Below are 15304 nucleotides of genomic sequence, written 5' to 3'. Positions count from 1 at the left end.
ACCATAGTCTGTGATGCCTGGAGGGGGAGATGGTCTGTGGGAATCAATAGGCCAAGAACATTTAATAGTTAATTTGTACCTGGTACAAGGCTCTTGGATAGTGTGTTTAGTGTCTGGGGGAGCCACTGTTTCAAAATTATACCTTCCATATATATATATATATGTATACATATATATATATGTACATATATATCCTTCCATACACACAAATATATATGTATATATATGTGTGTGTGTATGTATATATGTGTGCATATATACATATATACATATATGTATGTATTATGTACATATACATGGAAGCTACTACAGAGGTAGTTTTCATATGTCCTATTTAAAGCCTTTAGTGTTAGCTATCCTTTATACTACCTCCTCTATCCTACCATGGCATCCGTTACATATTTAATCTGTCCTCTCTTATATTCCATTTCTGTCCATCTTTCCTTAAAATCATTCAGCATGACCTACTATTAGTTTCAAGATATCAAAATATGCTGGTACTCCAATTTAAATACAAATATGTAAATACTGAAAACTAGGATTCACATGTAAAATCACGAGGCATTTGTTTTCATTTTGCAGTGTGTGTGTGTGTGTGTGTGTGTGTATGTGTGTGTGTGTGTGTGTGTATGTGTGTGTGTGTCAGTATTACCTCATACAGAATGATTATTTTCAGGTCCATTTCAGTGCAAATTATGTATTTTTTATTTGCATAGGAGTAATATTTTAAAATGCCATGTTTTCATTGTCTGTTTATCAGTTGATAGCTAGGTATTTTGGTTTTCTGTATATTTTGAATAAAGTAACAATAAACACAAGTGGGCATTAATCTCTACAGTATGATATAGTGTTTGTTGGGACTATTCCCAGAAAGAGAATAACTGGGTCAGTTGATAAACCTTTCTCTAGTCCTGAGAATCGTTTTATTCTCATTGTTGTACCAGTTTTTATGCTCAACAACAGTGTAAAAATGATCCTTTCTTCATAGCCACACCAATATTTATTATCATCTATGTTTTTGATCTTAGCTATTGTAACTTGGGAATAATGAAATTTCAAAGAAGTTTTAATTTGCATCTTTCCACTTTCTAAAGATGTTTAACACTAAAAAAAAATATGTAGTGTCTATTTTTATTTTTCCTGTTAGTTCCATTTCCCATTAGTACTTGGGTTATTTATTTTTTTTGATATTTAGCTTTGTAGTTATTTATAGATTCTAGACACTAACACTTGTCAGATATGTGGCTGAAATATATTTTTCCCATTCTATGTGCTTCTTGCTCACTTGAATGAGAGTGCCCTTTGTGGTACAAAAGCCACTTGGTTTCCTGAGGTTCTATTTGTTGTGATTTTATAAGCCTAGGTTACCTAAGTCCTGTTCAGAAAGTCCTTTTCAGTGTAGCTAAATTCAAATGTATTCCTTACTTTCTCCTTTATCAGATGAATAATGTCATGTCTTATGTTGAGATCCTTGATCCCTGTTTAGTACAGTATGAAAAATAAGGCACTAATTTCACTATTTCATATGTAGTTACTGAATTTGATCATCCCCAACTGTTGAAGATATTGTGACAAGTTGTGACTCTTTGACACAGTTAGGTATTGTAAGAGAAGAGGATTCTATTTGAATAATCATTTTTGTTTGAAAAATTAATCTGTTTCTAAACTTGTATTATGATGTTCCATTTACAATAGCTCCATACTACAAGTAGAAAGCATAACTGCAATTCCTCCTACAGTTTCTTGTTCAGGATTATTTTAACTAGCCTAGGGCTACTTTTTCCTTCTTTTTTTCTTTTTCCCCCCTTTTTATGGGATATTTTATGTATTTGAACTTCAAATGTTATCCCCTTTCCCATTTTCACATAAGGGATCTCCCTCTCCCATCCTCCCTCATCCTGCTTCTATCAGGGTGCTTCCCCTCCCACCTAACCACTCCCACCTCACCACCCTGGCATTTGCTTACACTGAGGAATTGAGTCTTTCCTGGACTAAGGGCTTCTCCTATTGATGCCAGACAATGTTACATATATGGCTGGAGCCATGGGTCCCTCCATATGTACTCTTTGGTTGGTGGTTTAGCCTCTGGGAGCTATTGGGGGTATGATTGTTTGATATTGTTTTTCCTATGAGGTTGCAAGCCCCTTAAGCTCCTTCAGTACTTTCTCTAACTTTTCCTTTAAGGACCATGTGTTCAGTCCAATGGTTGGCTGTGAGCATTCACCTCTGTACTTGAAAGACACTGGTAGAGCCTCTTAGGAGACAGCTATAACAGGCTTCTGTCAGTAAACACTTGTTGGCATCTACAATAGTGCCTGGGTTGGTGACTGTATATGGGATGGATCCCCAGGTGGGGCAGTCTCTGGGTGACCTTCCCTTCAGTCTCTGCTCCACACTTTGTCTCTGTATTTGCTCCTATGAGTATTTTGTTCCTGTTTTAAGAAGGACTGAAGCATCCACATTTTGGTCTTCTTGAGCTTCATGTGGTCTGTGAATTGTATCTTGGGTATTCAGAGCTTTTAGGCTAATATCCGCTTATCAGTGTGTACAAACTGTGTGTTCTTTTGTGACTGGGTTACCTTACTCAGAATGATATTTTCAAATTTTATCCATTTGCCTAAGAACTTCATGAAGTCATTGTTTTTAATAGCTGAGTAGTACTCCATTGTGTAAATGTACCACATTTTCTATATCCGTTCCTCTGTTGAAGGACATCTAGGTTCTTTCCGGCTTCTAGCTATTATAAATAAGGCTGCTATAAACATAGTGGAGCATGTGTCCTTATCAGTTGTTGGAGCATTTTTGGGTACATGCCCAGGAGTGGTATAGCTGGGTCCTCAGGTAATACTACGTCCAAATTTCTGAGGAACCACCAGACTGCTTATAGTATTTTGTTTAATTTCTCTGAAAGATTGCATTAGAATTTTGGTGGAGATTGCATAGAATTTATAGATTGTTTTGGTAGTATGGCTGTAGTCATGATAGTTTTCTTACTTACATGATAAAAGATCATTCCATCTAGTTTTGCCTCCCATAATAACTTCAGAATATTAAAATTTTTTAATTTATAGATCAATCTTTTGGCTAGTCTTGGAGCCTGCCAGTATAGTCAATAGGAAAATCATGACTGGGGGAGAAAGTATTATTATAGGAAAGGCAGAAAAAAGATGCAAGAGACAGATATAAGAGGGCTGGTGGTCAACACCATGGCTACAATAAGTATATTTTCTCATTTTCTTGTAAAGTTAAACAAAAGAAAGCATGACCAAGTTTAGGAAGTTAAACAAGAACCACAAATGCTTATGTGGCAAGTTTATGGTACATATATCTATGTGTGACTAAGCCCATTTCTGTCATGTTTCAACAGTCTCTCAAGGACATACACATAAATGGAGGAACTTGGTAGGATATAAAGAATGTCTTAACTAAAAACAAAGACGTATGTTGGCAAACTCATTCATGATTAATCACAAACAAAAGTCAGCCAAAGTTAACTCTGGATGTGCTTCTTATATGTCCCCCTTTTTACCTACACAAGCCAAAGGCTGTCTCAGCTATTGGTGCAGAAAAATTGTGCCTGTCTTAGGCATCTCATCAGGAAGTGTGGACCTTACCTGTCATCATTACATCAATCCTATCATTCATGCCTCATTTTATATTAATCCACCTCTGAAAGAATCTTATCCATGTTTCTTATCTATAAAATCCACATACCTTTTCAGTCAAGGAGCACAAAGTTGTGCATGTCTTAGGTTACCATCCAAAACCACAGCTCTTACCCATCATTATTCCATGAATAATCTTATGCACATGGTCTTTTTTTTCTTTTTATTATTTTTTTTTTACAAATCCATATATTATTCCAGCCCCCATCCATCCTCTGACTGTTCCACATCCCATACCTCCTTCCCAATCCCCTGACCTCTAAACTCCCTGTGACCTCCACTCTCTTGATAGCTAGGTGTTTCATTTCTGAGTGATCACAGACCTAGGATTCCTCTACTGTATGTGTGTTGGGGGCCTCATATCAGCTGGTGTATGCTGCCTCTTTGGTGGTCCAGTGTTTGAGAGATCTCAGGGGTCCAGATTAATTGAGACTGCTGGTCCTCCTACAGGATCGTTCTCCTCCTCAGTTTCTTCAGCCTTCCCTAATTCAACCATGGGGGTCAGCTGCTTCTGTCCATTGGTTAGGTACAAATATCTACATCTGACTCTTTCAGCTGGTTGTTGGGTCTTCCGGAGTGGGGTCATGCTACGTCCCTTTCTGTGAACACTCCATAGCCTCAGTAATAGTGTCAGGACTTGGGACCTCCCTTGAGCTAGATCCCACTTTGGGCCTGTTGCTGGAACTTCTTTTCCTCAGGCTCCTCTCCATTTCCATCCCTGTAATTCTTTCAGACAGAAACAATTATAGGTCAGTGTTGTGAATGTGGGGTGGCAACCCTCACTTTATGCCCTGTCTTCCTGCTGATGTTGGGTTCTCTAAGTTCCCTCTCCCTACTGTCTGGCATTTCATCTAAGGTCCCTCCTTTGAATCCTGAGAATCTCTCACCTCCCAGGTCTCTGGTGTATTCTGGAGGGTCAACCCAACCTCCTATCTCCCGAGGTTGCCTGTTTCCATACTTTCTGCTAGCTCTCAGGGCTTCAGTCCTTTACCCTCATCCAATCCCTGTAGTGGGAATATTTAAAAAAAATAAATCAACCTCCCAAACTTGCTTTCCTGCCACATTCTTGAGCTGGTATTGACTGGCATTACCACTTCCAGGCAGGCTATTATTCTTCTCTCCCAGCTATTAAAAACATCTCACTCACATGTAACTCTTACACACCCACACAATCATTCATATAAATAGCACCTAAGACCCAGTAAGTAAAACATGACTATTTTTTTGGAAAGTATAATGTGTCCCTTTTTGATATTTTCTTTATTTACACATAAATTTCTCCTTTCCCAGTTTCCCCTCCAAAAAACAAACAAACAAACAAGCAAAACAACAAGAACAAACCCCTGTTGCCTCTCCCCTCCCCATGCCTGCCACCCTACCCTCTCCCACTTATTGGCCCTGGTATTCCCCTACACTGGGGCACAGAACCTTCACAGGGCTGAGGTCCTCTCCTCCTACCGGAAGATCCAGCTATACCACTCCTGGGCATATGCCCAAAAGATGCTCCAACATGTAATAAGAACTCATGCTCCACCATGTTCATAGCAGCCTTATTTATAATAGCCAGAAACTGGAAACAACCCAGATGTCCCTCAACAGAGGAGTGGATACAGAAAGCATTACTTTTAAGGCCTTAATATCCAATCAGATTTATATAACAATAAGATCACAATTTTCAAAATGCCAATACAATAATTTCAGAGCCAAATAATAAAGACAATATTCTAACCCAATTAATCTATTTTGTAAAATCCTTTGCTTGGTTGTCTAACCTTGTGGGGTCTGGATCATCCTCATCATCTGCCTCTCTCCTCCTGCTCTTGACCTTTTTACTCTTCCAATGCTAGCTCAACCTCTCTATTGCTGTCCAATCACAGGCCTGTCACTGCCATAATGTGAAAATGCTGCAGCTTTTCACCCTTTCTGTTCAATTAAAAAAAAATAACTTTCTCTCAAAATTTAAATTGAACACCACTGTTATATACATTGTAAGTTATCTGGTATAAGGTATATATGACACTCAGTCCAAATTCTTTGTCAATAAAATTGAACACTATCTTCTCTCTTAACTTAAAAGACAAAAACTTTGTACCTTGCTGTGTCTTGGCTTAGAATGGATGCCATCTGAAAACCATTTTCTCAAAAGTAAAAAGCCCGGGCTGGCTAGGAGATCATGTAGTTCTTCAACTCTATCCAAAATCCAAGAATGACTGAATAATAGAGAATATATGGGAAGCCTAACACAGCTTCTAAAATTTAGCCAATTGATAGACACTGCTGGATACCTGGACAGTCCTTGCTTTAAAACATTTGAGCATCCGTCTTCAGTCTTCTGGCCAGGGTCATCTGACAGACATTTGTAATGCACAATTTTAAAGGGCCAATCATCCTGTCTTTGCAGAGATTATCAGTCGACTATTCTGCATAGTGTGTTTTTTCCTGGACAACAATTTTTGTCTGTAGATGGAATGAGGCAATTTCTGCCTAGTGGCTGTCTCACCACAACTGGAACAACTCCAATGATGATCAATTTCTTCTTTGAATCTGAGAAACCGGTGCTGTCATGATCAAACAGTTCTCTAGTCAAATGAATAAATAATATTAAATGTCACATATTGTGGATCTCTGATGTTTTTGAAAACCAACTATCTATGTAAACTAATTTGGACTGTTGTCTGTTAACTACTCTCAGCTATTTTTAATTAAAATCTTCAAATTACCCTAACAATAAACCCAGAGCCATGAATTTGCTATTTTGGTCCTAAACTCACAGGTCTAAGCATCTCAGATCTGTCTATAATAACAGCAAAAAAGGACTAGGTCTAAGCCCTGTACTTTTAATTGTTTAGTATCAATAGAAGAAATTTATACTAAAGATAACTTTGATTTTGTATCAAAATAAATTCTGTACCAAATGAGAACATATGACTTTAACTTAGTAACAATTACAAGGTTTTTTATTAAATGAGATTATGGCTATACAATTAATTCTGGCCATTTTTACATTTCCTAAAAAGACAACCTATTAATAACCCTCTTCAGGCCCAAAGCCCAGGGAACTGAGTCGACGACTCTTCATAACTTCTTCAAGCTGAACATGGGCATTGAGATATTATGAAGGGGGGAGGGGAGGGAAAACAGGATTTGTTAGTCTCTGATGTCTGTGTCTTGACTGGATCCAGTTGAAGTCCAGGACATCCGGAATTTAAGTAGGCCAGTTTAGCATGTCTGAGAAGGAAATTCACCAAGGCTATATATTCTGTAATATATAAATCTCAAAACAAATTTTCAGTATCATTAAGATATATTTTTTTGTTTGAACCCCTGGAATCTAGTTCTCTGGAAGGTGCAAATGCCTGAATCACTTTTTCCAAAAAACACAAAACCAAAACCTTTTCCCCAAATCAGCATATCTTTGAGCCAGTAACCAGAAAAATCTTCATTTTGCCCTCTCTCCCAGAGGAATAATATAACAACAAATCTCAATATCACACCTATTTTGAAAATTAAAACAATCTAAAACAAATGAAATAAACTAGTAAATTGTAAGAACCTCTTACTTAGGCCATTTCTACCTAACTAAGTAGGAAAATGTCACTCAAAATTCCCCTGTAGGCCACGTTTGAAAGAATATGGGCTTCTTCTGGGGTCTGGCTCGTCCTCATCATCTGCCTCCATGATCCCCTCTCTCCTCCTGCTTCTAACCTTTTCCTCCTCCAACTTTCACTCCACCTCTCTATTCCTGTCCAGTCACAGGCCTGTCACTGCCATAATGTGATTGGACAGAGAAAGTGCTGCAGCAAATACTAGATCAGGTTCCCTTCTCCTCCTCACTGTCCCCCAATACACCTTCCCTCCAAGGACCCTCCTTTCTTCCCCACTTGTGATATCTTTCTTCTCTTCTTCAAGTGGGACTGAGGTGTCCTAACTTGTTGACCTTTTTGAGTTCTCTGGACTGTATCTTGGGTATTATATATATAATATATATATATATTATATATATTGGCTAATATCCTCTTATTAGTGAGTACATACCCTGCATGTCAGTTTGGGTCTGAGTTACCTCACTCAGGATGATATTTTCTAGTTCCATCCATTTGCCTGCAAAACTCAGGATGCCCTCATTCTCAATAGCTGAGTAGTATTCCATTGTGTAAATGAACCACATGTTCTGTATACATTCTTCTGTCATGGGACATTTGGGTTGTTTCCAACTTCTGGCTATCACAAATAAAGCCACTATGAACATAGTGGAACATGTGCCACTGTGGCATGATGGAACATCTTTTGGGTATATTCCCATGAGTGTTTTAGTTTGGTCTTCAGGTAGATCTATTTCCAATTTTCTGAGGAACCTCCAGATTGATTTCCAGAGTGGTTGTACCATTTTGCAATCCCACCAGCAGGTTGAGAAGTTTTACAAGATGATCTTACCCATCACTGACTACAAACTTCTGTGAGGGGAGACACTGGAGCTTGATTTTATGTAACTTGGCTTTGACATCTGTAAAAGTTCTGATGATTCCTTTCAAAAGAATAAGTAATAGACATGCCATAGCAAGTATCATAAAGCTAAGTCCTGCTATGGCTAATAAGAGAGATATAAATGAAGACAATGAAGAAAAAACAGCCTGAAACTTTTTTAGAATATCATTTGTAATGCTAGTACCATCAAAGGCAAAGGCTTTGCATTTCTTTCACTCACTCTGTATGCCGAGATAATAAATCTAAAGAAGTATTAGTATTATGAAAAATACCTGGAAGGTGCCTTTTTACTTTGGTCCAATTATGCTCTCATTATACATTTTGAGTTATATAAATCTATAGATACCAAACATGACATTCCAAATGCTTTCTGATTTTCATTCCTTGTACCTCATCTCCCATTATCTTCACTAAGCCATACAATGTGTCAATTCTTTGTTCTAGCTATCTATCCAAATTCTCTTATATGCCTTACTATATTTTCTGCCAGATGATTCACAAAACTAGCTGCTTGTACTTCCTGTGATAAAGTTAATGGAGAAATAGTAGCAGCACTGCCTGTAAGTGTTATGAGAACACCAATATTGACTATGATCAGTCCAACTACAAATTTGTTCCTTACTAGAGTGTGATCTAATTCTTCCAGTATTTATTTGTAAGCCTTTTTCAGAATACCAGGGTTCTGAAACATTAACTGCAATCATAACAAATGAAAGTAGATGAAGTACCACAACAGAATTTACAATGTCATATACATGATTAGTCAAATTACAGTCATAGCAAATTACATCGAATATGGACCCATGCAATTGCTAAGAGTGCAATTGTCACAGGTTACATTAAACATTCATTTGCCCAATCAACACATGAGTCAAGGACACATAGACCATTACAGAACCTGACAAGAGACATGGGGTTGTTTTCAGAGTGTACCTAGGGGAGTTCATTTTTGACCTAACATTTCAGCCTGTAGAATAGGAGAATACATGGCATGTCTCTCTTGTATATCTGCTTCCTGCTGATATTTAGGACATTGCAAAGTGTACCAGGCCAGCTTAAACGCTAATCAAAGGCTGCATTAGTAAAGTATAGGATTAGGTGATCCAGATGAAAGACAGGGAGCAGTCACATTAGCTAACATTGCTTTCAGCAAATCCAGAGTTCAGTAGCTCCACAGGTGATCCCCAGATGGAGCCTGCCAGCCAGGTGAAAATCTGCCAAGGAAAATACAGACTAGGAATACAAATTAAAATTGTATAGTAGTTGGGAAAGATAAGAAATCCTAAGACAAAGGGAAAATTCCATTTTCAAGAACAGGCAGGTGGGCCGGGCGGTGGTGGTGTCCACCTTTAATCCTAGCACTTGGGAGGCAGAGGCAGGCGGATTTCTGAGTTCAAGGCCAGTCTGGTCTACCGAATGATTTTTCAGGATAGCCAGGACTACACAGAGAAACCCTGTCTCGAAAAAAGCAAACAAACCAACCAACAAACAAAAAGAACAGGCAGGTGTACTTATCAGGAGTCCAGTAGATCTTGGACAGGAGGATCCATGTCTTAGGACATTTGATTCCCTGAAGCTTATATGAACTTTAGTTTACAATGGATGTTCATCAGTATTTACCATTGTATTGAAATCTATACTATAGAAAAATAGTTAACAGTAGTTAACTGCTGTCTCTTAGACAACAGGAATAAACTCATGGCTTTGAGACCCAGTAAGAGCTGAGGTTTAGATTAAAAGGTGCAGAATATTTTTTCCTCAAACCAGAGCATTAAATATACAGATAGACCAGAGATGTTTTTAGCATAATGAGAAGCATTTTTAAATTTATATTTGGAAGACAAGCAAAGAGAAATTAAAATCTTGAGTTTGAGAATGAATTTTAAACTGACAATGTTCCATTAGCTTATCAAAGCTCCATTGATCAATGTTAAAATTCTGAGCTTTGAAACAACCAAAGTCTATTGGGGAAATATGAAATATTTCCCATCCAAGTTCTTTTACATCCACTATCTTCATCACTTGCTTTTATCAATCTCAAAAATTTTCCATAACCATTTTTCTTAGACCTTAACCTGCTGGATTGGATCATAACTCACTATGTCAAAGCTCAAGAGTCTGCAGCACCATGCCGATGTTGGACACACCTCAACTGTGGCAGTGGGCTGTGACTGGCTCTGGGTTTGCCACTTTCTCTTTTCTTGACCAAAGCATCAGCAACAGGGAGGAGGCCTGCTTACTTTTATCTTCTTTCTCCAAAACTCACTTATCTCCTTCTCTCTCCTAGACCTAATCAATATCCAAAGACTAAAATATTTGCACGGACCTTACCTGGTCTGGGCACATCAGTATAATTTTTTTAATTCGATATTTTCTTTATTTACATTTCAAATGTTATCCCCTTTCCTGGTTTCCCTCCAAAAACACCCTATCCCCTCCTCTACCCCTTGTTCACCAACCCACCCATTTCCCTTCCCTGTCCTGGCATTCCCCTACACTGGGGAATTGAGCCTTCTGAGGTTGGAGGGCCTCTCCTCTCATTGATGTCCAACAAGGATATTTGCTACATATGCAGCTGGAGCCATGGGTCCTTTGATGTGTACGTTTTGGTTGGTGGTTTAGTCCCTGGGAGATCTAGGGGTACTGGTTGGTTCATATTGTTGTTCCCCTATGGGGTTGAAAGCTCCTTCAGCTCCTTGGGTCCTTTCTCTAGCTCTTCCATTGGGGACCTTGTGCTCAGTACAATGGTTGGCTGAGAGCATCCACCTCTGTATTTATCAGGCACTGGCAGAGCCTCTCAGGACTTTTAAAATATTTCTCCAACTTTCTCCCAGGTTTATTGTACCTTCCTCAGGAAACCAAGGACAAACCTCTTTACAGAATCTAAGTAACCACATAGTTGCTTTAATCATATGTACAAACAGCATTTGACTTTATCCATTTCCCCCTCTTTTTTTCTTTCAGATATGTTTTGCTTTTTCCAAGCTCTCATATTTTTTGAGCTGTCTTACTTTTTTTGAACTCCCTTATTTATGTTTTCCTATGTCTTTTATTCCCCAAAAATATTCACAGCACCAAACTTCCTTTTCTCAAGCTCCCTTTTCTTTTTCTGAGTGCTCACTTCTTCAAAGTGTCCTTTACTTTGTTCTGCATAGTCTAGCTTCATGTCAGGCACCACTTCCAGGAGCCTGCTGGTAGGGTCAATGGGAAGACCATAACTGGAGGAGTAAGGATGATTATAGGAAAGGTAGAAAGAAGATGCCTTCTCATATCTGTCTCACAATAGCCTATAACTCCAATACCTGTGGATTATGCAATGCCTCTGTGAACTCTCCAGGTATCAGCAAATGCATGGCATTCATAAAGACAAGCAGGCATGCTTACCTCATAAAATAAAATAAAAAAAGTAAAGATTTCAAAACTTTCAAATAATATATTGCAAATGATTTATCTCATAAATTGATCTCAGTAACTAAGAGAACTTTCTAAGAGGTTTAACTTTTTCATAACATAAAAAGTAGTTGTTTACTAGATGGATTTAGTATCTGATTCATTTGTTCAGTCAAATTCAGTTACAATGTATAATTTACTACAATCTGGTTTAGAAGTATTGAACATGGATCAGTGAATATAATATTATCTATTCAGAATTCCCAAAGTATGTCTAAGATGTATAAAAATATTATAATAACATGTTATATCAGTTATTTTTGTTGTGGTGATTAAAATACCATAGCTAGTAATAGTAACTTACAGAAGAAAGAGTATATTTTACATTTATGGGTCCACAGGATAAAAGTCCCTGAAAGCAGGGAGACCAAAGCAAGTGTCAGGTGTGGTAGCTGATGTAGATAGCTCTGAGATAATATCATCACTAACAAATACAAACAGAGTGAAAAATAAAATTAAAATTAAAAAAAAAAAACTAGAAATTGGGTCAGACTATAAATGCTTAAAGGCCACCCTCAGTGACAAGCTTACACTAGCAAGGCTATACTTGTTTTTGAAACTACCAAGTGAGAATCAAGTGTGCAGAGTTCTGAGCCTGTATGAAATGGTCCTCCTAAGGCCTCATAGAAACATACTGTACTCTGTGGTAATGTATACCTAGGGAACTGCAAAAACTTATGATTATATAGAGATTACAACTTAAAAAGTTAACAATGTAGATTGGGGAAGCTGCTATGGAATAACATTTATGTTGAGTCTTAGAAATTAACAATTGTAGGGGAAACAATTGTCTGGAGCATAAGATTTTAAAGGTACAAACATTTTATCCTAATATTTCATAATAAACTTAGTTGGGTGATTTTGTGGCTTCCATGCTGAATATGAATTTGAATGTATTCCTGCAGGGCCTATCAATCCCTGAAAGATATTACAGACACAAATTATTTGGAGTTGTTTTAGAGCTGTACCTATTAAATATAATATTTCAACAGTACTTTCTAATCCTCAAATCTACTATTAGAATTCTAAGGAGTGTGAAGGAAAGCACACACTAGGTTTACTCACCATATTTTAACTTAACAGCAATTATGAATTGTAAGAATCATTAGAAGTTTCAAGGCTCTAGATTACTTTAAAGAGTCATTATGATATAGAACTTTTAATTTTCTTCATGCATGTATATCGTTCGTGTCATGCCTGTATATATTGAAACATAAAGGTTTAATAACAACAGGATCATCACATAACTGCAATCTTCTAGTAATAAATTCATTGTTGCCGAGACAAAGCAGAAATAACTTGTGTGAAAGAAATTTGCAGGCCAGAGGAGTAGAACAACTTAAGTAGTTTGGTTAAATATCAACATAATAAAGGAATAGAAGAGGATCTTTAGAAAATTGTCCCTGAGACCTCTTGTATTGCCATCTTATCCTGGATGACCACAAAAGAAAACATTTCTTTTTGTCTACAAGAGTCGAATTAACTCATGTTAAAAAAAACATGTGAACTTGTAGAAAACACGTCAACTGAGGTGAATGTGAAAAAAAAAACAAAAAACAAAAAAACATAACAGGTTTAAAAAAAAATCCCTGCATTTGGGACACAGAGCAGTCCCAAAGTAGTCCCAAAAAGTAGTCTCTTTAGAAAATTTTACTTCAATTTTCAGGAAAGAGGCTGGCTGTCCAAAAAACGGAAGTAATCCTGTATTGTCCCCTGTGTCCTAAGATGCTAATTATAAAATATAATTTATTTTTGAATTAACATAGATTAACATATATCTAACTGAGAATGCTACCTCTGGTAAAGTTGGTTTTACTCATTCTATTCCTTACAAATATTAGCTTGCATTGGGCTTTAAAATATTCTCAAATGAATATAATTCATGACAGTAAAGTAAAGAAAGGAAAGGTATAGTGCATTGTTAGCGTCAGGCATAATACTGTAGAACAGAAATAATGGGTAAAGTTTACTCTTTTCTCATTTTGCATAAATGGTGAACAGTATTTTTACACAAGCTTTCTAATATTCTTGCTAATTCATGTCAATTTGTTTTTGATCACATTTCTGGTCCTCTGACTGAATCATGCCAATGTATTTCCTGTTCATATTTCTATATTCCTGAGTAACTCCTTAAGACAATGTCAGTGTGGATAGAAGAGTCATTTTGAAGATTAAGTTTGCCATGCTGGAAAATAGTTGAATAAAATAGGTATAGGAGAGCATTTGCAAAGACATAATGCTCCTGAAAATAGCAGGATTGACGTATGAGTTAGAAAGCAAAGGATCAAAAGTTTTCATGTTTTAATTTGTCTGAATTTGATCATGTCATTGGAGCAGACAATCATAGAATGAAGGGAATACTTCAATACAACAAAAATCTAAAACATGTCTTTCAGGTAATATCCAGAACCAACTTCCTGGTGACTTCTGTAAATAAATGTACTATAGACAGGTGGTTTTTTTACTGCAAGGTCCTCAAGGCTTGATCTATTTTTTTTTAACAAGGTAGAATGTCTCTGCTGATATGCATCTTACTGCCCAGTGAGTTTTTTTTTTTTTTTGGATGATACTCCAAAAACTATAGGACAATATGTTCTGTGTCCCAAATGCAGGGATTTTTTTTTTTTTTAAAAAAAACCTGTTATCTGTTTGGTTTTTTTTCACGTTCACCTCAGTTGACGTGTTTCCTACAAGTTCACATGTTTCTTTTAACATGAGTTAATTCGACAGTTGTAGACAAAAAGAAATGTTTTCTTTTGTGGTCACCCAGGATAAGATGGCAATACAAGAGGTCTCAGTGACAATGCTTCAGGGACATATATCCGAGATCTGACACATTGCACAGAGAAAAAGAAGATGAAAAAGTGGCCTTTTACTGAAAATCTGATAAAAGTAGTCTCTTACCAGAAGAAAACTAATAGCCAATGGAGGTAGATCCACCTAGGAGACCTAGAGGTCAGCATTTATTCAAGTTTAGATCAGAGAATGAGCTTCCCCAGAAGAGGAAGCAGAAGATCTGAGAAAGAAAGCATTCCTACAAAGGAAGTGCTCTATTCCAAAGAGCTTGACTTCTGTATCAGTCAATCTATGGGACTTTACACAGACAGAAACTTCCTGCCCCACATCTACAGACAGTAGGTATACCCTGGATTCTTGAACAAACATTCTACAAGGTCATTTTTACAACTGCCCTTTATAACTTGTAGCAAATAAATAATACCAATAAGCAGAATGTCTTACCCTGGAGGGAAATTGCATTCTTTACACATACTTTTAAAAAGCCAACAGATGAAGCCCAATTATGAAAAAAAGATCAAGGGGGATGTTTCTGGAAGATCACAATGATTTATGCCAAATACAGAAAACATTCTAGCACTCAAAGGTCACTTTGAACATCCAAATTATTGTTAACACAAAGAAATTCAGCACTGCTTTGATATTGAAGCCAGAGTTGTGGAGGTAAAATCTTAGACACACAAACAAAAAGCTCAGACAGCAGTAAAACTACAGGACTGAGAAGAATATGTTATGTATTGCAAATAATCCTAATGGTAAGTGTATTTTAAAAATACATTTTTGATTGAAATAAAATTATATCAATCCATCTTTTTCTCTCCCAGCTACCATTTCTTTAACTACTCCCTTGTTCTTGTTTACATTGATAGTCTCTGTCTAAGATTAGTTTTGATATATATATATATATA

The sequence above is a fragment of the Mastomys coucha genome, unplaced genomic scaffold (genome assembly GCF_008632895.1).
Source record: "Mastomys coucha isolate ucsf_1 unplaced genomic scaffold, UCSF_Mcou_1 pScaffold12, whole genome shotgun sequence".
Taxonomy (NCBI): domain Eukaryota; kingdom Metazoa; phylum Chordata; class Mammalia; order Rodentia; family Muridae; genus Mastomys; species Mastomys coucha.
The sequence above is the reverse complement of the archived record's forward strand: the minus strand, read 5'-3'. Positions refer to the sequence as shown.